The sequence below is a fragment of the Eleutherodactylus coqui genome, chromosome 11 (genome assembly GCF_035609145.1).
Source record: "Eleutherodactylus coqui strain aEleCoq1 chromosome 11, aEleCoq1.hap1, whole genome shotgun sequence".
Lineage (NCBI taxonomy): Eukaryota > Metazoa > Chordata > Amphibia > Anura > Eleutherodactylidae > Eleutherodactylus > Eleutherodactylus coqui.
Genome location: NC_089847.1, coordinates 57,471,488 through 57,499,047, shown reverse-complemented (window position 1 = coordinate 57,499,047; position 27,560 = coordinate 57,471,488). Strand labels below are relative to the sequence as shown.

Sequence of the window (27,560 nt, the reverse complement as noted above, 5' to 3'; positions counted from 1 at the left end):
AGAGACTTCAATAGCATCCTTCTTGAACGGCGATGGTAAATTTTCTTCCTCGGGGCATTGCTTGCGCTGAGCATAGAGAATTTTCCAAAAAGGAATCATACGACGAGGATGGGATTCGAACCCATGCGTGCAGAGCACAATGGATTAGCAGTCCATCGCCTTAACCACTCGGCCACCCCGTCAACAAAAGTACCTTTACCGAACCCACATTTGGAAAACAGTCGTGATGATTCTTAGGCTTCATTTTCTTTCCACATGCAACAGCGCCGTACATCAGACATTGGCTCAGCAGGTCTTGTTTTACATCCAACGTGATGACCCATGCTAATGGCATACATACTAAACATTCAGTCCTCTCTGCTTCTCATTTATGTTGGCATTTCCCTAGCATTCCCTAAATCTGTCAATTCTGCCTTCTATCTAACTTTTAAAGTAAAACAGGCCACAATTCATGCAAGGCAAATGCATGGATTACATACCTATGGACAAATTATCCATGTCTTTTCCAAAAAGGATCGTCCCAAGCCGAATTCATTTAGAATTGTCACGATGCAAAACGACAGAGAACTGCATGCTGCTGCCAAGTATGTGATGGGACTCGACTTCCTTGCTGTTCTATAGTGGTAGCCACCTGAAACTACATGCTGCATAGGATCTGTTCACACTTAATTTGCCATCTCTGTGACAAATAGCAAAACTTAGAACCACTCCTCAAAATCATCCTACATTTAAAAATTCTTCTCCTGGATCATCCTTGCCATCTTTCTGGTTTTCCACAGTTTTGCTCATGGGCGCTGTGGCTTAGTTGGTTAAAGCGCCTGTCTAGTAAACAGGAGATCCTGAGTTCAACTCTCAGCAGTGCATTGTTCTCTTATTCTGCTCAATAATCAGCTTTTTTTTCCAAAAGGGAGATGTTCACTAGCCAATGACATTAAAGATGCTCGTCCCACATCCCTAGAATACTCCACCCGAGTGGCAAAGAGTCAGCTCTGGTTTAGTTTTAACAAGTAGATGGTTGCAACGTTTTGCAAAATCTAGGATGGCATAAGGCACGATAAATTAGAGGTGTCGATTCACTATTGCCTGACTGATACGCTACATAATGCCTGTAAATATGTTTAGAGACTTCAATAGCATCCTTCTTGAACGGCGATGGTAAATTTTCTTCCTCGGGGCATTGCTTGCGCTGAGCATAGAGAATTTTCCAAAAAGGAATCATACGACGAGGATGGGATTCGAACCCATGCGTGCAGAGCACAATGGATTAGCAGTCCATCGCCTTAACCACTCGGCCACCCCATCAACAAAAGTACCTTTACCGAACCCACATTTGGAAAACAGTCGTGATGATTCTTAGGCTTCATTTTCTTTCCACATGCAACAGCGCCGTACATCAGACATTGGCTCAGCAGGTCTTGTTTTACATCCAACGTGATGACCCATGCTAATGGCATACATACTAAACATTCAGTCCTCTCTGCTTCTCATTTATGTTGGCATTTCCCTAGCATTCCCTAAATCTGTCAATTCTGCCTTCTATCTAACTTTTAAAGTAAAACAGGCCACAATTCATGCAAGGCAAATGCATGGATTACATACCTATGGACAAGTTATCCATGTCTTTTCCAAAAAGGATCGTCCCAAGCCGATTTCATTTAGAATTGTCACGATGCAAAATGACAGAGAACTGCATGCTGCTGCCAAGTATGTGATGGGACTCGACTTCCTTGCTGTTCTATAGTGGTAGCCACCTGAAACTACATGCTGCATAGGATCTGTTCACACTTAATTTGCCATCTCTGTGACAAATAGCAAAACTTAGAACCACTCCTCAAAATCATCCTACATTTAAAAATTCTTCTCCTGGATCATCCTTGCCATCTTTCTGGTTTTCCACAGTTTTGCTCATGGGTGCTGTGGCTTAGTTGGTTAAAGCGCCTGTCTAGTAAACAGGAGATCCTGAGTTCAACTCTCAGCAGTGCCTTGTTCTCTTATTCTGCTCAATAATCAGCTTTTTTTTCCAAAAGGGAGATGTTCACTAGCCAATGACATTAAAGATGCTCGTCCCACATCCCTAGAATACTCCACCCGAGTGGCAAAGAGTCAGCTCTGGTTTAGTTTTAACAAGTAGATGGTTGCAACGTTTTGCAAAATCTAGGATGGCATAAGGCACGATAAATTAGAGGTGTCGATTCACTATTGCCTGACTGATACGCTACATAATGCCTGTAAATATGTTTAGAGACTTCAATAGCATCCTTCTTGAACGGCGATGGTAAATTTTCTTCCTCGGGGCATTGCTTGCGCTGAGCATAGAGAATTTTCCAAAAAGGAATCATACGACGAGGATGGGATTCGAACCCATGCGTGCAGAGCACAATGGATTAGCAGTCCATCGCCTTAACCACTCGGCCACCCCATCAACAAAAGTACCTTTACCGAACCCACATTTGGAAAACAGTCGTGATGATTCTTAGGCTTCATTTTCTTTCCACATGCAACAGCGCCGTACATCAGACATTGGCTCAGCAGGTCTTGTTTTACATCCAACGTGATGACCCATGCTAATGGCATACATACTAAACATTCAGTCCTCTCTGCTTCTCATTTATGTTGGCATTTCCCTAGCATTCCCTAAATCTGTCAATTCTGCCTTCTATCTAACTTTTAAAGTAAAACAGGCCACAATTCATGCAAGGCAAATGCATGGATTACATACCTATGGACAAGTTATCCATGTCTTTTCCAAAAAGGATCGTCCCAAGCCGATTTCATTTAGAATTGTCACGATGCAAAATGACAGAGAACTGCATGCTGCTGCCAAGTATGTGATGGGACTCGACTTCCTTGCTGTTCTATAGTGGTAGCCACCTGAAACTACATGCTGCATAGGATCTGTTCACACTTAATTTGCCATCTCTGTGACAAATAGCAAAACTTAGAACCACTCCTCAAAATCATCCTACATTTAAAAATTCTTCTCCTGGATCATCCTTGCCATCTTTCTGGTTTTCCACAGTTTTGCTCATGGGTGCTGTGGCTTAGTTGGTTAAAGCGCCTGTCTAGTAAACAGGAGATCCTGAGTTCAACTCTCAGCAGTGCCTTGTTCTCTTATTCTGCTCAATAATCAGCTTTTTTTTCCAAAAGGGAGATGTTCACTAGCCAATGACATTAAAGATGCTCGTCCCACATCCCTAGAATACTCCACCCGAGTGGCAAAGAGTCAGCTCTGGTTTAGTTTTAACAAGTAGATGGTTGCAACGTTTTGCAAAATGTAGGATGGCATAAGGCACGATAAATTAGAGGTGCCGATTCACTATTGCCTGACTGATACGCTACATAATGCCTGTAAATATGTTTATAGACTTCAATAGCATCCTTCTTGAACGGTGATGGTAAATTTTCTTCCTCGGGGCATTGCTTGCGCTGAGCATAGAGAATTTTCCAAAAAGGAATCATACGACGAGGATGGGATTCGAACCCATGCATGCAGAGCACAACGGATTAGCAGTCCATCGCCTTAACCACTCGGCCACCCCGTCAACAAAAGTACCTTTACCGAACCCACTTTTGGAAAACAGTCGTGATGATTCTTAGGCTTCATTTTCTTTCCACATGCAACAGCGCCGTACATCCTACATTGGCTCAGCAGGTCTTGTTTTACATCCAACGTGATGACCCATGCTAATGGCATAAATACTAAACATTCAGTCCTCTCTGCTTCTCATTTATGTTGGCATTTCCCTAGCATTCCCTAAATCTGTCAATTCTGCCTTCTATCTAACTTTTAAAGTAAAACAGGCCACAATTCATGCAAGGCAAATGCATGGATTACATACCTATGGACAAATTATCCATGTCTTTTCCAAAAAGGATCGTCCCAAGCCGATTTCATTTAGAATTGTCACGATGCAAAATGACAGAGAACTGCATGCTGCTGCCAAGTATGTGATGGGACTCGACTTCCTTGCTGTTCTATAGTGGTAGCCACCTGAAACTACATGCTGCATAGGATCTGTTCACACTTAATTTGCCATCTCTGTGACAAATAGCAAAACTTAGAACCACTCCTCAAAATCATCCTACATTTAAAAATTCTTCTCCTGGATCATCCTTGCCATCTTTCTGGTTTTCCACAGTTTTGCTCATGGGCGCTGTGGCTTAGTTGGTTAAAGCGCCTGCCTAGTAAACAGGAGATCCTGAGTTCAACTCTCAGCAGTGCCTTGTTCTCTTATTCTGCTCAATAATCAGCTTTTTTTTCCAAAAGGGAGATGTTCACTAGCCAATGACATTAAAGATGCTCGTCCCACATCCCTAGAATACTCCACCCGAGTGGCAAAGAGTCAGCTCTGGTTTAGTTTTAACAAGTAGATGGTTGCAACGTTTTGCAAAATCTAGGATGGCATAAGGCACGATAAATTAGAGGTGCCGATTCACTATTGCCTGACTGATACGCTACATAATGCCTGTAAATATTTTTAGAGACTTCAATAGCATCCTTCTTGAACGGCGATGGTAAATTTTCTTCCTCGGGGCATTGCTTGCGCTGAGCATAGAGAATTTTCCAAAAAGGAATCATACGACGAGGATGGGATTCGAACCCATGCGTGCAGAGCACAATGGATTAGCAGTCCATCGCCTTAACCACTCGGCCACACCGTCAACAAAAGTACCTTTACCGAACCCACATTTGGAAAACAGTCGTGATGATTCTTAGGCTTCATTTTCTTTCCACATGCAACAGCGCCGTACATCAGACATTGGCTCAGCAGGTCTTGTTTTACATCCAACGTGATGACCCATGCTAATGGCATACATACTAAACATTCAGTCCTCTCTGCTTCTCATTTATGTTGGCATTTCCCTAGCATTCCCTAAATCTGTCAATTCTGCCTTCTATCTAACTTTTAAAGTAAAACAGGCCACAATTCATGCAAGGCAAATGCATGGATTACATACCTATGGACAAATTATCCATGTCTTTTCCAAAAAGGATCGTCCCAAGCCGAATTCATTTAGAATTGTCACGATGCAAAATGACAGAGAACTGCATGCTGCTGCCAAGTATGTGATGGGACTCGACTTCCTTGCTGTTCTATAGTGGTAGCCACCTGAAACTACATGCTGCATAGGATCTGTTCACACTTAATTTGCCATCTCTGTGACAAATAGCAAAACTTAGAACCACTCCTCAAAATCATCCTACGTTTAAAAATTCTTCTCCTGGATCATCCTTGCCATCTTTCTGGTTTTCCACAGTTTTGCTCATGGGCGCTGTGGCTTAGTTGGTTAAAGCGCCTGTCTAGTAAACAGGAGATCCTGAGTTCAACTCTCAGCAGTGCCTTGTTCTCTTATTCTGCTCAATAATCAGCTTTTTTTTCCAAAAGGGAGATGTTCACTAGCCAATGACATTAAAGATGCTCGTCCCACATCCCTAGAATACTCCACCCGAGTGGCAAAGAGTCAGCTCTGGTTTAGTTTTAACAAGTAGATGGTTGCAACGTTTTGCAAAATCTAGGATGGCATAAGGCACGATAAATTAGAGGTGTCGATTCACTATTGCCTGACTGATACGCTACATAATGCCTGTAAATATGTTTAGAGACTTCAATAGCATCCTTCTTGAACGGTGATGGTAAATTTTCTTCCTCGGGGCATTGCTTGCGCTGAGCATAGAGAATTTTCCAAAAAGGAATCATACGACGAGGATGGGATTCGAACCCATGCATGCAGAGCACAACGGATTAGCAGTCCATCGCCTTAACCACTCGGCCACCCCGTCAACAAAAGTACCTTTACCGAACCCACTTTTGGAAAACAGTCGTGATGATTCTTAGGCTTCATTTTCTTTCCACATGCAACAGCGCCGTACATCCTACATTGGCTCAGCAGGTCTTGTTTTACATCCAACGTGATGACCCATGCTAATGGCATAAATACTAAACATTCAGTCCTCTCTGCTTCTCATTTATGTTGGCATTTCCCTAGCATTCCCTAAATCTGTCAATTCTGCCTTCTATCTAACTTTTAAAGTAAAACAGGCCACAATTCATGCAAGGCAAATGCATGGATTACATACCTATGGACAAATTATCCATGTCTTTTCCAAAAAGGATCGTCCCAAGCCGATTTCATTTAGAATTGTCACGATGCAAAATGACAGAGAACTGCATGCTGCTGCCAAGTATGTGATGGGACTCGACTTCCTTGCTGTTCTATAGTGGTAGCCACCTGAAACTACATGCTGCATAGGATCTGTTCACACTTAATTTGCCATCTCTGTGACAAATAGCAAAACTTAGAACCACTCCTCAAAATCATCCTACATTTAAAAATTCTTCTCCTGGATCATCCTTGCCATCTTTCTGGTTTTCCACAGTTTTGCTCATGGGTGCTGTGGCTTAGTTGGTTAAAGCGCCTGTCTAGTAAACAGGAGATCCTGAGTTCAACTCTCAGCAGTGCCTTGTTCTCTTATTCTGCTCAATAATCAGCTTTTTTTTCCAAAAGGGAGATGTTCACTAGCCAATGACATTAAAGATGCTCGTCCCACATCCCTAGAATACTCCACCCGAGTGGCAAAGAGTCAGCTCTGGTTTAGTTTTAACAAGTAGATGGTTGCAACGTTTTGCAAAATGTAGGATGGCATAAGGCACGATAAATTAGAGGTGCCGATTCACTATTGCCTGACTGATACGCTACATAATGCCTGTAAATATGTTTATAGACTTCAATAGCATCCTTCTTGAACGGTGATGGTAAATTTTCTTCCTCGGGGCATTGCTTGCGCTGAGCATAGAGAATTTTCCAAAAAGGAATCATACGACGAGGATGGGATTCGAACCCATGCGTGCAGAGCACAATGGATTAGCAGTCCATCGCCTTAACCACTCGGCCACCCCATCAACAAAAGTACCTTTACCGAACCCACATTTGGAAAACAGTCGTGATGATTCTTAGGCTTCATTTTCTTTCCACATGCAACAGCGCCGTACATCAGACATTGGCTCAGCAGGTCTTGTTTTACATCCAACGTGATGACCCATGCTAATGGCATACATACTAAACATTCAGTCCTCTCTGCTTCTCATTTATGTTGGCATTTCCCTAGCATTCCCTAAATCTGTCAATTCTGCCTTCTATCTAACTTTTAAAGTAAAACAGGCCACAATTCATGCAAGGCAAATGCATGGATTACATACCTATGGACAAATTATCCATGTCTTTTCCAAAAAGGATCGTCCCAAGCCGAATTCATTTAGAATTGTCACGATGCAAAATGACAGAGAACTGCATGCTGCTGCCAAGTATGTGATGGGACTCGACTTCCTTGCTGTTCTATAGTGGTAGCCACCTGAAACTACATGCTGCATAGGATCTGTTCACACTTAATTTGCCATCTCTGTGACAAATAGCAAAACTTAGAACCACTCCTCAAAATCATCCTACATTTAAAAATTCTTCTCCTGGATCATCCTTGCCATCTTTCTGGTTTTCCACAGTTTTGCTCATGGGTGCTGTGGCTTAGTTGGTTAAAGCGCCTGCCTAGTAAACAGGAGATCCTGAGTTCAACTCTCAGCAGTGCCTTGTTCTCTTATTCTGCTCAATAATCAGCTTTTTTTTCCAAAAGGGAGATGTTCACTAGCCAATGACATTAAAGATGCTCGTCCCACATCCCTAGAATACTCCACCCGAGTGGCAAAGAGTCAGCTCTGGTTTAGTTTTAACAAGTAGATGGTTGCAACGTTTTGCAAAATCTAGGATGGCATAAGGCACGATAAATTAGAGGTGTCGATTCACTATTGCCTGACTGATACGCTACATAATGCCTGTAAATATGTTTATAGACTTCAATAGCATCCTTCTTGAACGGTGATGGTAAATTTTCTTCCTCGGTGCATTGCTTGCGCTGAGCATAGAGAATTTTCCAAAAAGGAATCATACGACGAGGATGGGATTCGAACCCATGCATGCAGAGCACAACGGATTAGCAGTCCATCGCCTTAACCACTCGGCCACCCCGTCAACAAAAGTACCTTTACCGAACCCACTTTTGGAAAACAGTCGTGATGATTCTTAGGCTTCATTTTCTTTCCACATGCAACAGCGCCGTACATCCTACATTGGCTCAGCAGGTCTTGTTTTACATCCAACGTGATGACCCATGCTAATGGCATAAATACTAAACATTCAGTCCTCTCTGCTTCTCATTTATGTTGGCATTTCCCTAGCATTCCCTAAATCTGTCAATTCTGCCTTCTATCTAACTTTTAAAGTAAAACAGGCCACAATTCATGCAAGGCAAATGCATGGATTACATACCTATGGACAAATTATCCATGTCTTTTCCAAAAAGGATCGTCCCAAGCCGATTTCATTTAGAATTGTCACGATGCAAAATGACAGAGAACTGCATGCTGCTGCCAAGTATGTGATGGGACTCGACTTCCTTGCTGTTCTATAGTGGTAGCCACCTGAAACTACATGCTGCATAGGATCTGTTCACACTTAATTTGCCATCTCTGTGACAAATAGCAAAACTTAGAACCACTCCTCAAAATCATCCTACATTTAAAAATTCTTCTCCTGGATCATCCTTGCCATCTTTCTGGTTTTCCACAGTTTTGCTCATGGGCGCTGTGGCTTAGTTGGTTAAAGCGCCTGTCTAGTAAACAGGAGATTCTGAGTTCAACTCTCAGCAGTGCCTTATTCTGCTCAATAATCAGCTTTTTTTCCCAAAAGGGAGATGTTCACTAGCCAATGACATTAAAGATGCTCGTCCTACATCCCTAGAGTACTCCACCCGAGTGGCAAAGAGTCAGCTCTGGTTTAGTTTTAACAAGTAGATGGTTGCAACGTTTTGCAAAATGTAGGATGGCATAAGGCACGATAAATTAGAGGTGCCGATTCACTATTGCCTGACTGATACGCTACATAATGCCTGTAAATATGTTTAGAGACTTCAATAGCATCCTTCTTGAACGGCGATGGTAAATTTTCTTCCTCGGGGCATTGCTTGCGCTGAGCATAGAGAATTTTCCAAAAAGGAATCATACGACGAGGATGGGATTCAAACCCATGCGTGCAGAGCACAATGGATTAGCAGTCCATCGCCTTAACCACTCGGCCACCCCGTCAACGAAAGTACCTTTACCGAACCCACATTTGGAAAACAGTCGTGATGATTTTTAGGCTTCATTTTCTTTCCACATGCAACAGCGCCGTACATCAGACATTGGCTCAGCAGGTCTTGTTTTACATCCAACGTGATGACCCATGCTAATGACATAAATACTAAACATTTAGTCCTCTCTGCTTCTCATTTATGTTGGCATTTCCCTAGCATTCCCTAAATCTGTCAATTCTGCCTTCTATCTAACTTTTAAAGTAAAACAGGCCACAATTCATGCAAGGCAAATGCATGGATTACATACCTATGGACAAGTTATCCATGTCTTTTCCAAAAAGGATCGTCCCAAGCCGATTTCATTTAGAATTGTCACGATGCAAAATGACAGAGAACTGCATGCTGCTGCCAAGTATGTGATGGGACTCGACTTCCTTGCTGTTCTATAGTGGTAGCCACCTGAAACTACATGCTGCATAGGATCTGTTCACACTTAATTTGCCATCTCTGTGACAAATAGCAAAACTTAGAACCACTCCTCAAAATCATCCTACATTTAAAAATTCTTCTCCTGGATCATCCTTGCCATCTTTCTGGTTTTCCACAGTTTTGCTCATGGGCGCTGTGGCTTAGTTGGTTAAAACGCCTGTCTAGTAAACAGGAGATACTGAGTTCAACTCTCAGCAGTGCCTTGTTCTCTTATTCTGCTCAATAATCAGCTTTTTTTTCCAAAAGGGAGATGTTCACTAGCCAATGACATTAAAGATGCTCGTCCCACATCCCTAGAATACTCCACCCGAGTGGCAAAGAGTCAGCTCTGGTTTAGTTTTAACAAGTAGATGGTTGCAACGTTTTGCAAAATGTAGGATGGCATAAGGCACGATAAATTAGAGGTGCCGATTCACTATTGCCTGACTGATACGCTACATAATGCCTGTAAATATGTTTAGAGACTTCAATAGCATCCTTCTTGAACGGCGATGGTAAATTTTCTTCCTCGGGGCATTGCTTGCGCTGAGCATAGAGAATTTTCCAAAAAGGAATCATACGACGAGGATGGGATTCGAACCCATGCGTGCAGAGCACAATGGATTAGCAGTCCATCGCCTTAACCACTCGGCCACCCCGTCAACAAAAGTACCTTTACCGAACCCACATTTGGAAAACAGTCGTGATGATTCTTAGGCTTCATTTTCTTTCCACATGCAACAGCGCCGTACATCAGACATTGGCTCAGCAGGTCTTGTTTTACATCCAACGTGATGACCCATGCTAATGGCATAAATACTAAACATTCAGTCCTCTCTGCTTCTCATTTATGTTGGCATTTCCCTAGAATTCCCTAAATCTGTCAATTCTGCCTTCTATCTAACTTTTAAAGTAAAACAGGCCACAATTCATGCAAGGCAAATGCATGGATTACATACCTATGGACAAGTTATCCATGTCTTTTCCAAAAAGGATCGTCCCAAGCCGATTTCATTTAGAATTGTCACGATGCAAAATGACAGAGAACTGCATGCTGCTGCCAAGTATGTGATGGGACTCGACTTCCTTGCTGTTCTATAGTGGTAGCCTCCTGAAACTACATGCTGCATAGGATCTGTTCACACTTAATTTGCCATCTCTGTGACAAATAGCAAAACTTAGAACCACTCCTCAAAATCATCCTACATTTAAAAATTCTTCTCCTGGATCATCCTTGCCATCTTTCTGGTTTTCCACAGTTTTGCTCATGGGCGCTGTGGCTTAGCTGGTTAAAGCGCCTGTCTAGTAAACAGGAGATCCTGAGTTCAACTCTCAGCAGTGCCTTGTTCTCTTATTCTGCTCAATAATCAGCTTTTTTTTCCAAAAGGGAGATGTTCACTAGCCAATGACATTAAAGATGCTCGTCCCACATCCCTAGAATACTCCACCCGAGTGGCAAAGAGTCAGCTCTGGTTTAGTTTTAACAAGTAGATGGTTGCAACGTTTTGCAAAATCTAGGATGGCATAAGGCACGATAAATTAGAGGTGCCGATTCACTATTGCCTGACTGATACGCTACATAATGCCTGCAAATATGTTTATAGACTTCAATAGCATCCTTCTTGAACGGTGATGGTAAATTTTCTTCCTCGGGGCATTGCTTGCGCTGAGCATAGAGAATTTTCCAAAAATGAATCATACGACGAGGATGGGATTCGAACCCATGCGTGTAGAGCACAATAGATTAGCAGTCCATCGCCTTAACCACTCGGCCACCCCGTCAACAAAAGTACCTTTACCGAACCCACATTTGGAAAACAGTCGTGATGATTCTTAGGCTTCATTTTCTTTCCACATGCAACAGCGCCGTACATCAGACATTGGCTCAGCAGGTCTTGTTTTACATCCAACGTGATGACCCATGCTAATGGCATAAATACTAAACATTCAGTCCTCTCTGCTTCTCATTTATGTTGGCATTTCCCTAGAATTCCCTAAATCTGTCAATTCTGCCTTCTATCTTACTTTTAAAGTAAAACAGGCCACAATTCATGCAAGGCAAATGCATGGATTACATACCTATGGACAAGTTATCCATGTCTTTTCCAAAAAGGATCGTCCCAAGCCGATTTCATTTAGAATTGTCACGATGCAAAATGACAGAGAACTGCATGCTGCTGCCAAGTATGTGATGGGACTCGACTTCCTTGCTGTTCTATAGTGGTAGCCACCTGAAACTACATGCTGCATAGGATCTGTTCACACTTAATTTGCCATCTCTGTGACAAATAGCAAAACTTAGAACCACTCCTCAAAATCATCCTACATTTAAAAATTCTTCTCCTGGATCATCCTTGCCATCTTTCTGGTTTTCCACAGTTTTGCTCATGGGCGCTGTGGTTTAGTTGGTTAAAGCGCCTGTCTAGTAAACAGGAGATCCTGAGTTCAACTCTCAGCAGTGCCTTGTTCTCTTATTCTGCTCAATAATCAGCTTTTTTTTCCAAAAGGGAGATGTTCACTAGCCAATGACATTAAAGATGCTCGTCCCACATCCCTAGAATACTCCACCCGAGTGGCAAAGAGTCAGCTCTGGTTTAGTTTTAACAAGTAGATGGTTGCAACGTTTTGCAAAATGTAGGATGGCATAAGGCACGATAAATTAGAGGTGCCGATTCACTATTGCCTGACTGATACGCTACATAATGCCTGTAAATATGTTTAGAGACTTCAATAGCATCCTTCTTGAACGGCGATGGTAAATTTTCTTCCTCGGGGCATTGCTTGCGCTGAGCATAGAGAATTTTCCAAAAAGGAATCATACGACGAGGATGGGATTCGAACCCATGCGTGCAGAGCACAATGGATTAGCAGTCCATCGCCTTAACCACTCGGCCACCCCGTCAACAAAAGTACCTTTACCGAACCCACATTTGGAAAACAGTCGTGATGATTCTTAGGCTTCATTTTCTTTCCACATGCAACAGCGCCGTACATCAGACATTGGCTCAGCAGGTCTTGTTTTACATCCAACGTGATGACCCATGCTAATGGCATAAATACTAAACATTCAGTCCTCTCTGCTTCTCATTTATGTTGGCATTTCCCTAGAATTCCCTAAATCTGTCAATTCTGCCTTCTATCTAACTTTTAAAGTAAAACAGGCCACAATTCATGCAAGGCAAATGCATGGATTACATACCTATGGACAAGTTATCCATGTCTTTTCCAAAAAGGATCGTCCCAAGCCGATTTCATTTAGAATTGTCACGATGCAAAATGACAGAGAACTGCATGCTGCTGCCAAGTATGTGATGGGACTCGACTTCCTTGCTGTTCTATAGTGGTAGCCACCTGAAACTACATGCTGCATAGGATCTGTTCACACTTAATTTGCCATCTCTGTGACAAATAGCAAAACTTAGAACCACTCCTCAAAATCATCCTACATTTAAAAATTCTTCTCCTGGATCATCCTTGCCATCTTTCTGGTTTTCCACAGTTTTGCTCATGGGCGCTGTGGCTTAGTTGGTTAAAGCGCCTGTCTAGTAAACAGGAGATCCTGAGTTCAACTCTCAGCAGTGCCTTGTTCTCTTATTCTGCTCAATAATCAGCTTTTTTTTCCAAAAGGGAGATGTTCACTAGCCAATGACATTAAAGATGCTCGTCCCACATCCCTAGAATACTCCACCCGAGTGGCAAAGAGTCAGCTCTGGTTTAGTTTTAACAAGTAGATGGTTGCAACGTTTTGCAAAATGTAGGATGGCATAAGGCACGATAAATTAGAGGTGCCGATTCACTATTGCCTGACTGATACGCTTCATAATGCCTGTAAATATGTTTAGAGACTTCAATAGCATCCTTCTTGAACGGCGATGGTAAATTTTCTTCCTCGGGGCATTGCTTGCGCTGAGCATAGAGAATTTTCCAAAAAGGAATCATACGACGAGGATGGGATTCGAACCCATGCGTGCAGAGCACAATGGATTAGCAGTCCATCGCCTTAACCACTCGGCCACCCCGTCAACAAAAGTACCTTTACCGAACCCACATTTGGAAAACAGTCGTGATGATTCTTAGGCTTCATTTTCTTTCCACATGCAACAGCGCCGTACATCAGACATTGGCTCAGCAGGTCTTGTTTTACATCCAACGTGATGACCCATGCTAATGGCATAAATACTAAACATTCAGTCCTCTCTGCTTCTCATTTATGTTGGCATTTCCCTAGAATTCCCTAAATCTGTCAATTCTGCCTTCTATCTAACTTTTAAAGTAAAACAGGCCACAATTCATGCAAGGCAAATGCATGGATTACATACCTATGGACAATTTATCCATGTCTTTTCCAAAAAGGATCGTCCCAAGCCGATTTCATTTAGAATTGTCACGATGCAAAATGACAGAGAACTGCATGCTGCTGCCAAGTATGTGATGGGACTCGACTTCCTTGCTGTTCTATAGTGGTAGCCACCTGAAACTACATGCTGCATAGGATCTGTTCACACTTAATTTGCCATCTCTGTGACAAATAGCAAAACTTAGAACCACTCCTCAAAATCATCCTACATTTAAAAATTCTTCTCCTGGATCATCCTTGCCATCTTTCTGGTTTTCCAGTTTTGCTCATGGGCGCTGTGGCTTAGTTGGTTAAAGCGCCTATCTAGTAAACAGGAGATCCTGAGTTCAACTCTCAGCAGTGCCTTGTTCTCTTATTCTGCTCAATAATCAGCTTTTTTTTCCAAAAGGGAGATGTTCACTAGCCAATGACATTAAAGATGCTCGTCCCACATCCCTAGAATACTCCACCCGAGTGGCAAAGAGTCAGCTCTGGTTTAGTTTTAACAAGTAGATGGTTGCAACGTTTTGCAAAATCTAGGATGGCATAAGGCACGATAAATTAGAGGTGCCGATTCACTATTGCCTGACTGATACGCTACATAATGCCTGTAAATATGTTTAGAGACTTCAATAGCATCCTTCTTGAACGGCGATGGTAAATTTTCTTCCTCGGGGCATTGCTTGCGCTGAGCATAGAGAATTTTCCAAAAAGGAATCATACGACAAGGATGGGATTCGAACCCATGCGTGCAGAGCACAATGGATTAGCAGTCCATCGCCTTAACCACTCGGCCACCCCATCAACAAAAGTACCTTTACCGAACCCACATTTGGAAAACAGTCGTGATGATTCTTAGGCTTCATTTTCTTTCCACATGCAACAGCGCCGTACATCAGACATTGGCTCAGCAGGTCTTGTTTTACATCCAACGTGATGACCCATGCTAATGGCATACATACTAAACATTCAGTCCTCTCTGCTTCTCATTTATGTTGGCATTTCCCTAGCATTCCCTAAATCTGTCAATTCTGCCTTCTATCTAACTTTTAAAGTAAAACAGGCCACAATTCATGCAAGGCAAATGCATGGATTACATACCTATGGACAAGTTATCCATGTCTTTTCCAAAAAGGATCGTCCCAAGCCGATTTCATTTAGAATTGTCACGATGCAAAATGACAGAGAACTGCATGCTGCTGCCAAGTATGTGATGGGACTCGACTTCCTTGCTGTTCTATAGTGGTAGCCACCTGAAACTACATGCTGCATAGGATCTGTTCACACTTAATTTGCCATCTCTGTGACAAATAGCAAAACTTAGAACCACTCCTCAAAATCATCCTACATTTAAAAATTCTTCTCCTGGATCATCCTTGCCATCTTTCTGGTTTTCCACAGTTTTGCTCATGGGCGCTGTGGCTTAGTAGGTTAAAGCGCCTGTCTAGTAAACAGGAGATCCTGAGTTCAACTCTCAGCAGTGCCTTGTTCTCTTATTCTGCTCAATAATCAGCTTTTTTTTCCAAAAGGGAGATGTTCACTAGCCAATGACATTAAAGATGCTCGTCCCACATCCCTAGAATACTCCACCCGAGTGGCAAAGAGTCAGCTCTGGTTTAGTTTTAACAAGTAGATGGTTGCAACGTTTTGCAAAATGTAGGATGGCATAAGGCACGATAAATTAGAGGTGCCGATTCACTATTGCCTGACTGATACGCTTCATAATGCCTGTAAATATGTTTAGAGACTTCAATAGCATCCTTCTTGAACGGCGATGGTAAATTTTCTTCCTCGGGGCATTGCTTGCGCTGAGCATAGAGAATTTTCCAAAAAGGAATCATACGACGAGGATGGGATTCGAAACCATGCGTGCAGAGCACAATGGATTAGCAGTCCATCGCCTTAACCACTCGGTCACCCCGTCAACAAAAGTACCTTTACCGAACCCACATTTGGAAAACAGTCGTGATGATTCTTAGGCTTCATTTTCTTTCCACATGCAACAGCGCCGTACATCAGACATTGGCTCAGCAGGTCTGGTTTTACATCCAACGTGATGACCCATGCTAATGGCTTACATACTAAACATTTAGTCCTCTCTGCTTCTCATTTATGTTGGCATTTCCCTAGAATTCCCTAAATCTGTCAATTCTGCCTTCTATCTAACTTTTAAAGTAAAACAGGCCACAATTCATGCAAGGCAAATGCATGGATTACATACCTATGGACAAGTTATCCATGTCTTTTCCAAAAAGGATCGTCCCAAGCCGATTTCATTTAGAATTGTCACGATGCAAAATGACAGAGAACTGCATGCTGCTGCCAAGTATGTGATGGGACTCGACTTCCTTGCTGTTCTATAGTGGTAGCCACCTGAAACTACATGCTGCATAGGATCTGTTCACACTTAATTTGCCATCTCTGTGACAAATAGCAAAACTTAGAACCACTCCTCAAAATCATCCTACATTTAAAAATTCTTCTCCTGGATCATCCTTGCCATCTTTCTGGTTTTCCACAGTTTTGCTCATGGGCGCTGTGGCTTAGTAGGTTAAAGCGCCTGTCTAGTAAACAGGAGATCCTGAGTTCAACTCTCAGCAGTGCCTTGTTCTCTTATTCTGCTCAATAATCAGCTTTTTTTTCCAAAAGGGAGATGTTCACTAGCCAATGACATTAAAGATGCTCGTCCCACATCCCTAGAATACTCCACCCGAGTGGCAAAGAGTCAGCTCTGGTTTAGTTTTAACAAGTAGATGGTTGCAACGTTTTGCAAAATCTAGGATGGCATAAGGCACGATAAATTAGAGGTGCCGATTCACTATTGCCTGACTGATACGCTTCATAATGCCTGTAAATATGTTTAGAGACTTCAATAGCATCCTTCTTGAACGGCGATGGTAAATTTTCTTCCTCGGGGCATTGCTTGCGCTGAGCATAGAGAATTTTCCAAAAAGGAATCATACGACGAGGATGGGATTCGAACCCATGCGTGCAGAGCACAATGGATTAGCAGTCCATCGCCTTAACCACTCGGTCACCCCGTCAACAAAAGTACCTTTACCGAACCCACATTTGGAAAACAGTCGTGATGATTCTTAGGCTTCATTTTCTTTCCACATGCAACAGCGCCGTACATCAGACATTGGCTCAGCAGGTCTGGTTTTGCATCCAACGTGATGACCCATGCTAATGGCATACATACTAAACATTTAGTCCTCTCTGCTTCTCATTTATGTTGGCATTTCCCTAGAATTCCCTAAATCTGTCAATTCTGCCTTCTATCTAACTTTTAAAGTAAAACAGGCCACAATTCATGCAAGGCAAATGCATGGATTACATACCTATGGACAAGTTATCCATGTCTTTTCCAAAAAGGATCGTCCCAAGCCGATTTCATTTAGAATTGTCACGATGCAAAATGACAGAGAACTGCATGCTGCTGCCAAGTATGTGATGGGACTCGACTTCCTTGCTGTTCTATAGTGGTAGCCACCTGAAACTACATGCTGCATAGGATCTGTTCACACTTAATTTGCCATCTCTGTGACAAATAGCAAAACTTAGAACCACTCCTCAAAATCATCCTACATTTAAAAATTCTTCTCCTGGATCATCCTTGCCATCTTTCTGGTTTTCCACAGTTTTGCTCATGGGCGCTGTGGCTTAGTTGGTTAAAGCGCCTGTCTAGTAAACAGGAGATCCTGAGTTCAACTCTCAGCAGTGCCTTGTTCTCTTATTCTGCTCAATAATCAGCTTTTTTTTCCAAAAGGGAGATGTTCACTAGCCAATGACATTAAAGATGCTCGTCCCACATCCCTAGAATACTCCACCCGAGTGGCAAAGAGTCAGCTCTGGTTTAGTTTTAACAAGTAGATGGTTGCAACGTTTTGCAAAATGTAGGATGGCATAAGGCACGATAAGTTAGAGGTGCCGATTCACTATTGCCTGACTGATACGCTACATAATGCCTGTAAATATGTTTAGAGACTTCAATAGCATCCTTCTTGAACGGCGATGGTAAATTTTCTTCCTCGGGGCATTGCTTGCGCTGAGCATAGAGAATTTTCCAAAAAGGAATCATACGACGAGGATGGGATTCAAACCCATGCCTGCAGAGCACAATGGATTAGCAGTCCATCGCCTTAACCACTCGGCCACCCCGTCAACAAAAGTACCTTTACCGAACCCACATTTGGAAAACAGTCGTGATGATTCTTAGGCTTCATTTTCTTTCCACATGCAACAGCGCCGTACATCAGACATTGGCTCAGCAGGTCTTGTTTTACATCCAACGTGATGACCCATGCTAATGGCATAAATACTAAACATTCAGTCCTCTCTGCTTCTCATTTATGTTGGCATTTCCCTAGAATTCCCTAAATCTGTCAATTCTGCCTTCTATCTAACTTTTAAAGTAAAACAGGCCACAATTCATGCAAGGCAAATGCATGGATTACATACCTATGGACAAGTTATCCATGTCTTTTCCAAAAAGGATCGTCCCAAGCCGATTTCATTTAGAATTGTCACGATGCAAAATGACAGAGAACTGCATGCTGCTGCCAAGTATGTGATGGGACTCGACTTCCTTGCTGTTCTATAGTGGTAGCCACCTGAAACTACATGCTGCATAGGATCTGTTCACACTTAATTTGCCATCTCTGTGACAAATAGCAAAACTTAGAACCACTCCTCAAAATCATCCTACATTTAAAAATTCTTCTCCTGGATCATCCTTGCCATCTTTCTGGTTTTCCACAGTTTTGCTCATGGGCGCTGTGGCTTAGTTGGTTAAAGCGCCTGTCTAGTAAACAGGAGATCCTGAGTTCAACTCTCAGCAGTGCCTTGTTCTCTTATTCTGCTCAATAATCAGCTTTTTTTTCCAAAAGGGAGATGTTCACTAGCCAATGACATTAAAGATGCTCGTCCCACATCCCTAGAATACTCCACCCGAGTGGCAAAGAGTCAGCTCTGGTTTAGTTTTAACAAGTAGATGGTTGCAACGTTTTGCAAAATGTAGGATGGCATAAGGCACGATAAATTAGAGGTGCCGATTCACTATTGCCTGACTGATACGCTTCATAATGCCTGTAAATATGTTTAGAGACTTCAATAGCATCCTTCTTGAACGGCGATGGTAAATTTTCTTCCTCGGGGCATTGCTTGCGCTGAGCATAGAGAATTTTCCAAAAAGGAATCATACGACGAGGATGGGATTCGAACCCATGCGTGCAGAGCACAATGGATTAGCAGTCCATCGCCTTAACCACTCGGCCACCCCGTCAACAAAAGTACCTTTACCGAACCCACATTTGGAAAACAGTCGTGATGATTCTTAGGCTTCATTTTCTTTCCACATGCAACAGCGCCGTACATCAGACATTGGCTCAGCAGGTCTTGTTTTACATCCAACGTGATGACCCATGCTAATGGCATAAATACTAAACATTCAGTCCTCTCTGCTTCTCATTTATGTTGGCATTTCCCTAGAATTCCCTAAATCTGTCAATTCTGCCTTCTATCTAACTTTTAAAGTAAAACAGGCCACAATTCATGCAAGGCAAATGCATGGATTACATACCTATGGACAATTTATCCATGTCTTTTCCAAAAAGGATCGTCCCAAGCCGATTTCATTTAGAATTGTCACGATGCAAAATGACAGAGAACTGCATGCTGCTGCCAAGTATGTGATGGGACTCGACTTCCTTGCTGTTCTATAGTGGTAGCCACCTGAAACTACATGCTGCATAGGATCTGTTCACACTTAATTTGCCATCTCTGTGACAAATAGCAAAACTTAGAACCACTCCTCAAAATCATCCTACATTTAAAAATTCTTCTCCTGGATCATCCTTGCCATCTTTCTGGTTTTCCAGTTTTGCTCATGGGCGCTGTGGCTTAGTTGGTTAAAGCGCCTATCTAGTAAACAGGAGATCCTGAGTTCAACTCTCAGCAGTGCCTTGTTCTCTTATTCTGCTCAATAATCAGCTTTTTTTTCCAAAAGGGAGATGTTCACTAGCCAATGACATTAAAGATGCTCGTCCCACATCCCTAGAATACTCCACCCGAGTGGCAAAGAGTCAGCTCTGGTTTAGTTTTAACAAGTAGATGGTTGCAACGTTTTGCAAAATCTAGGATGGCATAAGGCACGATAAATTAGAGGTGCCGATTCACTATTGCCTGACTGATACGCTACATAATGCCTGTAAATATGTTTAGAGACTTCAATAGCATCCTTCTTGAACGGCGATGGTAAATTTTCTTCCTCGGGGCATTGCTTGCGCTGAGCATAGAGAATTTTCCAAAAAGGAATCATACGACAAGGATGGGATTCGAACCCATGCGTGCAGAGCACAATGGATTAGCAGTCCATCGCCTTAACCACTCGGCCACCCCGTCAACAAAAGTACCTTTACCGAACCCACATTTGGAAAACAGTCGTGATGATTCTTAGGCTTCATTTTCTTTCCACATGCAACAGCGCCGTACATCAGACATTGGCTCAGCAGGTCTTGTTTTACATCCAACGTGATGACCCATGCTAATGGCATACATACTAAACATTCAGTCCTCTCTGCTTCTCATTTATGTTGGCATTTCCCTAGCATTCCCTAAATCTGTCAATTCTGCCTTCTATCTAACTTTTAAAGTAAAACAGGCCACAATTCATGCAAGGCAAATGCATGGATTACATACCTATGGACAAGTTATCCATGTCTTTTCCAAAAAGGATCGTCCCAAGCCGATTTCATTTAGAATTGTCACGATGCAAAATGACAGAGAACTGCATGCTGCTGCCAAGTATGTGATGGGACTCGACTTCCTTGCTGTTCTATAGTGGTAGCCACCTGAAACTACATGCTGCATAGGATCTGTTCACACTTAATTTGCCATCTCTGTGACAAATAGCAAAACTTAGAACCACTCCTCAAAATCATCCTACATTTAAAAATTCTTCTCCTGGATCATCCTTGCCATCTTTCTGGTTTTCCACAGTTTTGCTCATGGGCGCTGTGGCTTAGTAGGTTAAAGCGCCTGTCTAGTAAACAGGAGATCCTGAGTTCAACTCTCAGCAGTGCCTTGTTCTCTTATTCTGCTCAATAATCAGCTTTTTTTTCCAAAAGGGAGATGTTCACTAGCCAATGACATTAAAGATGCTCGTCCCACATCCCTAGAATACTCCACCCGAGTGGCAAAGAGTCAGCTCTGGTTTAGTTTTAACAAGTAGATGGTTGCAACGTTTTGCAAAATGTAGGATGGCATAAGGCACGATAAATTAGAGGTGCCGATTCACTATTGCCTGACTGATACGCTTCATAATGCCTGTAAATATGTTTAGAGACTTCAATAGCATCCTTCTTGAACGGCGATGGTAAATTTTCTTCCTCGGGGCATTGCTTGCGCTGAGCATAGAGAATTTTCCAAAAAGGAATCATACGACGAGGATGGGATTCGAAACCATGCGTGCAGAGCACAATGGATTAGCAGTCCATCGCCTTAACCACTCGGTCACCCCGTCAACAAAAGTACCTTTACCGAACCCACATTTGGAAAACAGTCGTGATGATTCTTAGGCTTCATTTTCTTTCCACATGCAACAGCGCCGTACATCAGACATTGGCTCAGCAGGTCTGGTTTTACATCCAACGTGATGACCCATGCTAATGGCATACATACTAAACATTTAGTCCTCTCTGCTTCTCATTTATGTTGGCATTTCCCTAGAATTCCCTAAATCTGTCAATTCTGCCTTCTATCTAACTTTTAAAGTAAAACAGGCCACAATTCATGCAAGGCAAATGCATGGATTACATACCTATGGACAAGTTATCCATGTCTTTTCCAAAAAGGATCGTCCCAAGCCGATTTCATTTAGAATTGTCACGATGCAAAATGACAGAGAACTGCATGCTGCTGCCAAGTATGTGATGGGACTCGACTTCCTTGCTGTTCTATAGTGGTAGCCACCTGAAACTACATGCTGCATAGGATCTGTTCACACTTAATTTGCCATCTCTGTGACAAATAGCAAAACTTAGAACCACTCCTCAAAATCATCCTACATTTAAAAATTCTTCTCCTGGATCATCCTTGCCATCTTTCTGGTTTTCCACAGTTTTGCTCATGGGCGCTGTGGCTTAGTAGGTTAAAGCGCCTGTCTAGTAAACAGGAGATCCTGAGTTCAACTCTCAGCAGTGCCTTGTTCTCTTATTCTGCTCAATAATCAGCTTTTTTTTCCAAAAGGGAGATGTTCACTAGCCAATGACATTAAAGATGCTCGTCCCACATCCCTAGAATACTCCACCCGAGTGGCAAAGAGTCAGCTCTGGTTTAGTTTTAACAAGTAGATGGTTGCAACGTTTTGCAAAATCTAGGATGGCATAAGGCACGATAAATTAGAGGTGCCGATTCACTATTGCCTGACTGATACGCTTCATAATGCCTGTAAATATGTTTAGAGACTTCAATAGCATCCTTCTTGAACGGCGATGGTAAATTTTCTTCCTCGGGGCATTGCTTGCGCTGAGCATAGAGAATTTTCCAAAAAGGAATCATACGACGAGGATGGGATTCGAACCCATGCGTGCAGAGCACAATGGATTAGCAGTCCATCGCCTTAACCACTCGGTCACCCCGTCAACAAAAGTACCTTTACCGAACCCACATTTGGAAAACAGTCGTGATGATTCTTAGGCTTCATTTTCTTTCCACATGCAACAGCGCCGTACATCAGACATTGGCTCAGCAGGTCTGGTTTTACATCCAACGTGATGACCCATGCTAATGGCATACATACTAAACATTTAGTCCTCTCTGCTTCTCATTTATGTTGGCATTTCCCTAGAATTCCCTAAATCTGTCAATTCTGCCTTCTATCTAACTTTTAAAGTAAAACAGGCCACAATTCATGCAAGGCAAATGCATGGATTACATACCTATGGACAAGTTATCCATGTCTTTTCCAAAAAGGATCGTCCCAAGCCGATTTCATTTAGAATTGTCACGATGCAAAATGACAGAGAACTGCATGCTGCTGCCAAGTATGTGATGGGACTCGACTTCCTTGCTGTTCTATAGTGGTAGCCACCTGAAACTACATGCTGCATAGGATCTGTTCACACTTAATTTGCCATCTCTGTGACAAATAGCAAAACTTAGAACCACTCCTCAAAATCATCCTACATTTAAAAATTCTTCTCCTGGATCATCCTTGCCATCTTTCTGGTTTTCCACAGTTTTGCTCATGGGCGCTGTGGCTTAGTTGGTTAAAGCGCCTGTCTAGTAAACAGGAGATCCTGAGTTCAACTCTCAGCAGTGCCTTGTTCTCTTATTCTGCTCAATAATCAGCTTTTTTTTCCAAAAGGGAGATGTTCACTAGCCAATGACATTAAAGATGCTCGTCCCACATCCCTAGAATACTCCACCCGAGTGGCAAAGAGTCAGCTCTGGTTTAGTTTTAACAAGTAGATGGTTGCAACGTTTTGCAAAATGTAGGATGGCATAAGGCACGATAAGTTAGAGGTGCCGATTCACTATTGCCTGACTGATACGCTACATAATGCCTGTAAATATGTTTAGAGACTTCAATAGCATCCTTCTTGAACGGCGATGGTAAATTTTCTTCCTCGGGGCATTGCTTGCGCTGAGCATAGAGAATTTTCCAAAAAGGAATCATACGACGAGGATGGGATTCGAACCCATGCGTGCAGAGCACAATGGATTAGCAGTCCATCGCCTTAACCACTCGGCCACCCCGTCAACAAAAGTACCTTTACCGAACCCACATTTGGAAAACAGTCGTGATGATTCTTAGGCTTCATTTTCTTTCCACATGCAACAGCGCCGTACATCAGACATTGGCTCAGCAGGTCTTGTTTTACATCCAACGTGATGACCCATGCTAATGGCATACATACTAAACATTCAGTCCTCTCTGCTTCTCATTTATGTTGGCATTTCCCTAGCATTCCCTAAATCTGTCAATTCTGCCTTCTATCTAACTTTTAAAGTAAAACAGGCCACAATTCATGCAAGGCAAATGCATGGATTACATACCTATGGACAAATTATCCATGTCTTTTCCAAAAAGGATCGTCCCAAGCCGATTTCATTTAGAATTGTCACGATGCAAAATGACAGAGAACTGCATGCTGCTGCCAAGTATGTGATGGGACTCGACTTCCTTGCTGTTCTATAGTGGTAGCCACCTGAAACTACATGCTGCATAGGATCTGTTCACACTTAATTTGCCATCTCTGTGACAAATAGCAAAACTTAGAACCACTCCTCAAAATTATCCTACATTTAAAAATTCTTCTCCTGGATCATCCTTGCCATCTTTCTGGTTTTCCACAGTTTTGCTCATGGGCGCTGTGGCTTAGTTGGTTAAAGCGCCTGTCTAGTAAACAGGAGATCCTGAGTTCAACTCTCAGCAGTGCCTTGTTCTCTTATTCTGCTCAATAATCAGCTTTTTTTTCCAAAAGGGAGATGTTCACTAGCCAATGACATTAAAGATGCTCGTCCCACATCCCTAGAATACTCCACCCGAGTGGCAAAGAGTCAGCTCTGGTTTAGTTTTAACAAGTAGATGGTTGCAACGTTTTGCAAAATCTAGGATGGCATAAGGCACGATAAATTAGAGGTGCCGATTCACTATTGCCTGACTGATACGCTACATAATGCCTGTAAATATGTTTAGAGACTTCAATAGCATCCTTCTTGAACGGCGATGGTAAATTTTCTTCCTCGGGGCATTGCTTGCGCTGAGCATAGAGAATTTTCCAAAAAGGAATCATACGACGAGGATGGGATTCGAACCCATGCGTGCAGAGCACAATGGATTAGCAGTCCATCGCCTTAACCACTCGGCCACCCCGTCAACAAAAGTACCTTTACCGAACCCACATTTGGAAAACAGTCGTGATGATTCTTAGGCTTCATTTTCTTTCCACATGCAACAGCGCCGTACATCAGACATTGGCTCAGCAGGTCTTGTTTTACATCCAACGTGATGACCCATGCTAATGGCATACATACTAAACATTCAGTCCTCTCTGCTTCTCATTTATGTTGGCATTTCCCTAGCATTCCCTAAATCTGTCAATTCTGCCTTCTATCTAACTTTTAAAGTAAAACAGGCCACAATTCATGCAAGGCAAATGCATGGATTACATACCTATGGACAAGTTATCCATGTCTTTTCCAAAAAGGATCGTCCCAAGCCGATTTCATTTAGAATTGTCACGATGCAAAATGACAGAGAACTGCATGCTGCTGCCAAGTATGTGATGGGACTCGACTTCCTTGCTGTTCTATAGTGGTAGCCTCCTGAAACTACATGCTGCGTAGGATCTGTTCACACTTAATTTGCCATCTCTGTGACAAATAGCAAAACTTAGAACCACTCCTCAAAATCATCCTACATTTAAAAATTCTTCTCCTGGATCATCCTTGCCATCTTTCTGGTTTTCCACAGTTTTGCTCATGGGCGCTGTGGCTTAGTTGGTTAAAGCGCCTGTCTAGTAAACAGGAGATCCTGAGTTCAACTCTCAGCAGTGCCTTGTTCTCTTATTCTGCTCAATAATCAGCTTTTTTTTCCAAAAGGGAGATGTTCACTAGCCAATGACATTAAAGATGCTCGTCCCACATCCCTAGAATACTCCACCCGAGTGGCAAAGAGTCAGCTCTGGTTTAGTTTTAACAAGTAGATGGTTGCAACGTTTTGCAAAATGTAGGATGGCATAAGGCACGATAAATTAGAGGTGCCGATTCACTATTGCCTGACTGATACGCTACATAATGCCTGTAAATATGTTTAGAGACTTCAATAGCATCCTTCTTGAACGGCGATGGTAAATTTTCTTCCTCGGGGCATTGCTTGCGCTGAGCATAGAGAATTTTCCAAAAAGGAATCATACGACGAGGATGGGATTCGAACCCATGCGTGCAGAGCACAATGGATTAGCAGTCCATCGCCTTAACCTTAAAGTACCTTTACCGAACCCACATTTGGAAAACAGTCGTGATGATTCTTAGGCTTCATTTTCTTTCCACATGCAACAGCGCCGTACATCAGACATTGGCTCAGCAGGTCTTGTTTTACATCCAACGTGATGACCCATGCTAATGGCATAAATACTAAACATTCAGTCCTCTCTGCTTCTCATTTATGTTGGCATTTCCCTAGAATTCCCTAAATCTGTCAATTCTGCCTTCTATCTAACTTTTAAAGTAAAACAGGCCACAATTCATGCAAGGCAAATGCATGGATTACATACCTATGGACATGTTATCCATGTCTTTTCCAAAAAGGATCGTCCCAAGCCGATTTCATTTAGAATTGTCACGATGCAAAATGACAGAGAACTGCATGCTGCTGCCAAGTATGTGATGGGACTCGACTTCCTTGCTGTTCTATAGTGGTAGCCACCTGAAACTACATGCTGCATAGGATCTGTTCACACTTAATTTGCCATCTCTGTGACAAATAGCAAAACTTAGAACCACTCCTCAAAATCATCCTACATTTAAAAATTCTTCTCCTGGATCATCCTTGCCATCTTTCTGGTTTTCCACAGTTTTGCTCATGGGCGCTGTGGCTTAGTTGGTTAAAGCGCCTGTCTAGTAAACAGGAGATCCTGAGTTCAACTCTCAGCAGTGCCTTGTTCTCTTATTCTGCTCAATAATCAGCTTTTTTTTCCAAAAGGGAGATGTTCACTAGCCAATGACATTAAAGATGCTCGTCCCACATCCCTAGAATACTCCACCCGAGTGGCAAAGAGTCAGCTCTGGTTTAGTTTTAACAAGTAGATGGTTGCAACGTTTTGCAAAATGTAGGATGGCATAAGGCACGATAAATTAGAGGTGCCGATTCACTATTGCCTGACTGATACGCTTCATAATGCCTGTAAATATGTTTAGAGACTTCAATAGCATCCTTCTTGAACGGCGATGGTAAATTTTCTTCCTCGGGGCATTGCTTGCGCTGAGCATAGAGAATTTTCCAAAAAGGAATCATACGACGAGGATGGGATTCAAACCCATGCCTGCAGAGCACAATGGATTAGCAGTCCATCGCCTTAACCACTCGGCCACCCCGTCAACAAAAGTACCTTTACCGAACCCACATTTGGAAAACAGTCGTGATGATTCTTAGGCTTCATTTTCTTTCCACATGCAACAGCGCCGTACATCAGACATTGGCTCAGCAGGTCTTGTTTTACATCCAACGTGATGACCCATGCTAATGGCATACATACTAAACATTCAGTCCTCTCTGCTTCTCATTTATGTTGGCATTTCCCTAGCATTCCCTAAATCTGTCAATTCTGCCTTCTATCTAACTTTTAAAGTAAAACAGGCCACAATTCATGCAAGGCAAATGCATGGATTACATACCTATGGACAAATTATCCATGTCTTTTCCAAAAAGGATCGTCCCAAGCCGATTTCATTTAGAATTGTCACGATGCAAAATGACAGAGAACTGCATGCTGCTGCCAAGTATGTGATGGGACTCGACTTCCTTGCTGTTCTATAGTGGTAGCCACCTGAAACTACATGCTGCATAGGATCTGTTCACACTTAATTTGCCATCTCTGTGACAAATAGCAAAACTTAGAACCACTC

At 42.5% G+C, this 27,560-nt stretch overlaps 16 non-coding genes across 16 annotated transcripts; 8 read left to right on the top strand and 8 right to left on the bottom strand.

Moving 5' to 3' along the window:
* Window positions 1–100: 100 nt before the first annotated feature.
* Window positions 101–182, bottom strand: TRNAS-GCU (transfer RNA serine (anticodon GCU)). Its single transcript has one exon. It is a non-coding gene; the product is annotated as a tRNA-Ser (tRNA).
* A 5,088-nt stretch (window positions 183–5,270) lies between these two features.
* TRNAT-AGU (transfer RNA threonine (anticodon AGU)) lies at window positions 5,271–5,344 on the top strand. Its single transcript has one exon. It is a non-coding gene; the product is annotated as a tRNA-Thr (tRNA).
* Window positions 5,345–10,172: 4,828 nt separating this feature from the next.
* Window positions 10,173–10,254, bottom strand: TRNAS-GCU (transfer RNA serine (anticodon GCU)). The gene has a single exon. It is a non-coding gene; the product is annotated as a tRNA-Ser (tRNA).
* Window positions 10,255–12,412: 2,158 nt separating this feature from the next.
* TRNAS-GCU (transfer RNA serine (anticodon GCU)) lies at window positions 12,413–12,494 on the bottom strand. Its single transcript has one exon. It is a non-coding gene; the product is annotated as a tRNA-Ser (tRNA).
* A 608-nt stretch (window positions 12,495–13,102) lies between these two features.
* On the top strand, window positions 13,103–13,176 carry TRNAT-AGU (transfer RNA threonine (anticodon AGU)). The gene has a single exon. It is a non-coding gene; the product is annotated as a tRNA-Thr (tRNA).
* A 356-nt stretch (window positions 13,177–13,532) lies between these two features.
* On the bottom strand, window positions 13,533–13,614 carry TRNAS-GCU (transfer RNA serine (anticodon GCU)). The gene has a single exon. It is a non-coding gene; the product is annotated as a tRNA-Ser (tRNA).
* A 3,966-nt stretch (window positions 13,615–17,580) lies between these two features.
* On the top strand, window positions 17,581–17,654 carry TRNAT-AGU (transfer RNA threonine (anticodon AGU)). The gene has a single exon. It is a non-coding gene; the product is annotated as a tRNA-Thr (tRNA).
* A 1,046-nt stretch (window positions 17,655–18,700) lies between these two features.
* Window positions 18,701–18,774, top strand: TRNAT-AGU (transfer RNA threonine (anticodon AGU)). Its single transcript has one exon. It is a non-coding gene; the product is annotated as a tRNA-Thr (tRNA).
* A 356-nt stretch (window positions 18,775–19,130) lies between these two features.
* TRNAS-GCU (transfer RNA serine (anticodon GCU)) lies at window positions 19,131–19,212 on the bottom strand. Its single transcript has one exon. It is a non-coding gene; the product is annotated as a tRNA-Ser (tRNA).
* Window positions 19,213–20,248: 1,036 nt separating this feature from the next.
* On the bottom strand, window positions 20,249–20,330 carry TRNAS-GCU (transfer RNA serine (anticodon GCU)). The gene has a single exon. It is a non-coding gene; the product is annotated as a tRNA-Ser (tRNA).
* A 2,848-nt stretch (window positions 20,331–23,178) lies between these two features.
* Window positions 23,179–23,252, top strand: TRNAT-AGU (transfer RNA threonine (anticodon AGU)). Its single transcript has one exon. It is a non-coding gene; the product is annotated as a tRNA-Thr (tRNA).
* A 356-nt stretch (window positions 23,253–23,608) lies between these two features.
* On the bottom strand, window positions 23,609–23,690 carry TRNAS-GCU (transfer RNA serine (anticodon GCU)). Its single transcript has one exon. It is a non-coding gene; the product is annotated as a tRNA-Ser (tRNA).
* Window positions 23,691–24,298: 608 nt separating this feature from the next.
* Window positions 24,299–24,372, top strand: TRNAT-AGU (transfer RNA threonine (anticodon AGU)). Its single transcript has one exon. It is a non-coding gene; the product is annotated as a tRNA-Thr (tRNA).
* A 356-nt stretch (window positions 24,373–24,728) lies between these two features.
* TRNAS-GCU (transfer RNA serine (anticodon GCU)) lies at window positions 24,729–24,810 on the bottom strand. Its single transcript has one exon. It is a non-coding gene; the product is annotated as a tRNA-Ser (tRNA).
* Window positions 24,811–25,418: 608 nt separating this feature from the next.
* Window positions 25,419–25,492, top strand: TRNAT-AGU (transfer RNA threonine (anticodon AGU)). Its single transcript has one exon. It is a non-coding gene; the product is annotated as a tRNA-Thr (tRNA).
* Window positions 25,493–26,520: 1,028 nt separating this feature from the next.
* TRNAT-AGU (transfer RNA threonine (anticodon AGU)) lies at window positions 26,521–26,594 on the top strand. The gene has a single exon. It is a non-coding gene; the product is annotated as a tRNA-Thr (tRNA).
* The last annotated feature ends 966 nt before the right edge of the window (window positions 26,595–27,560 follow it).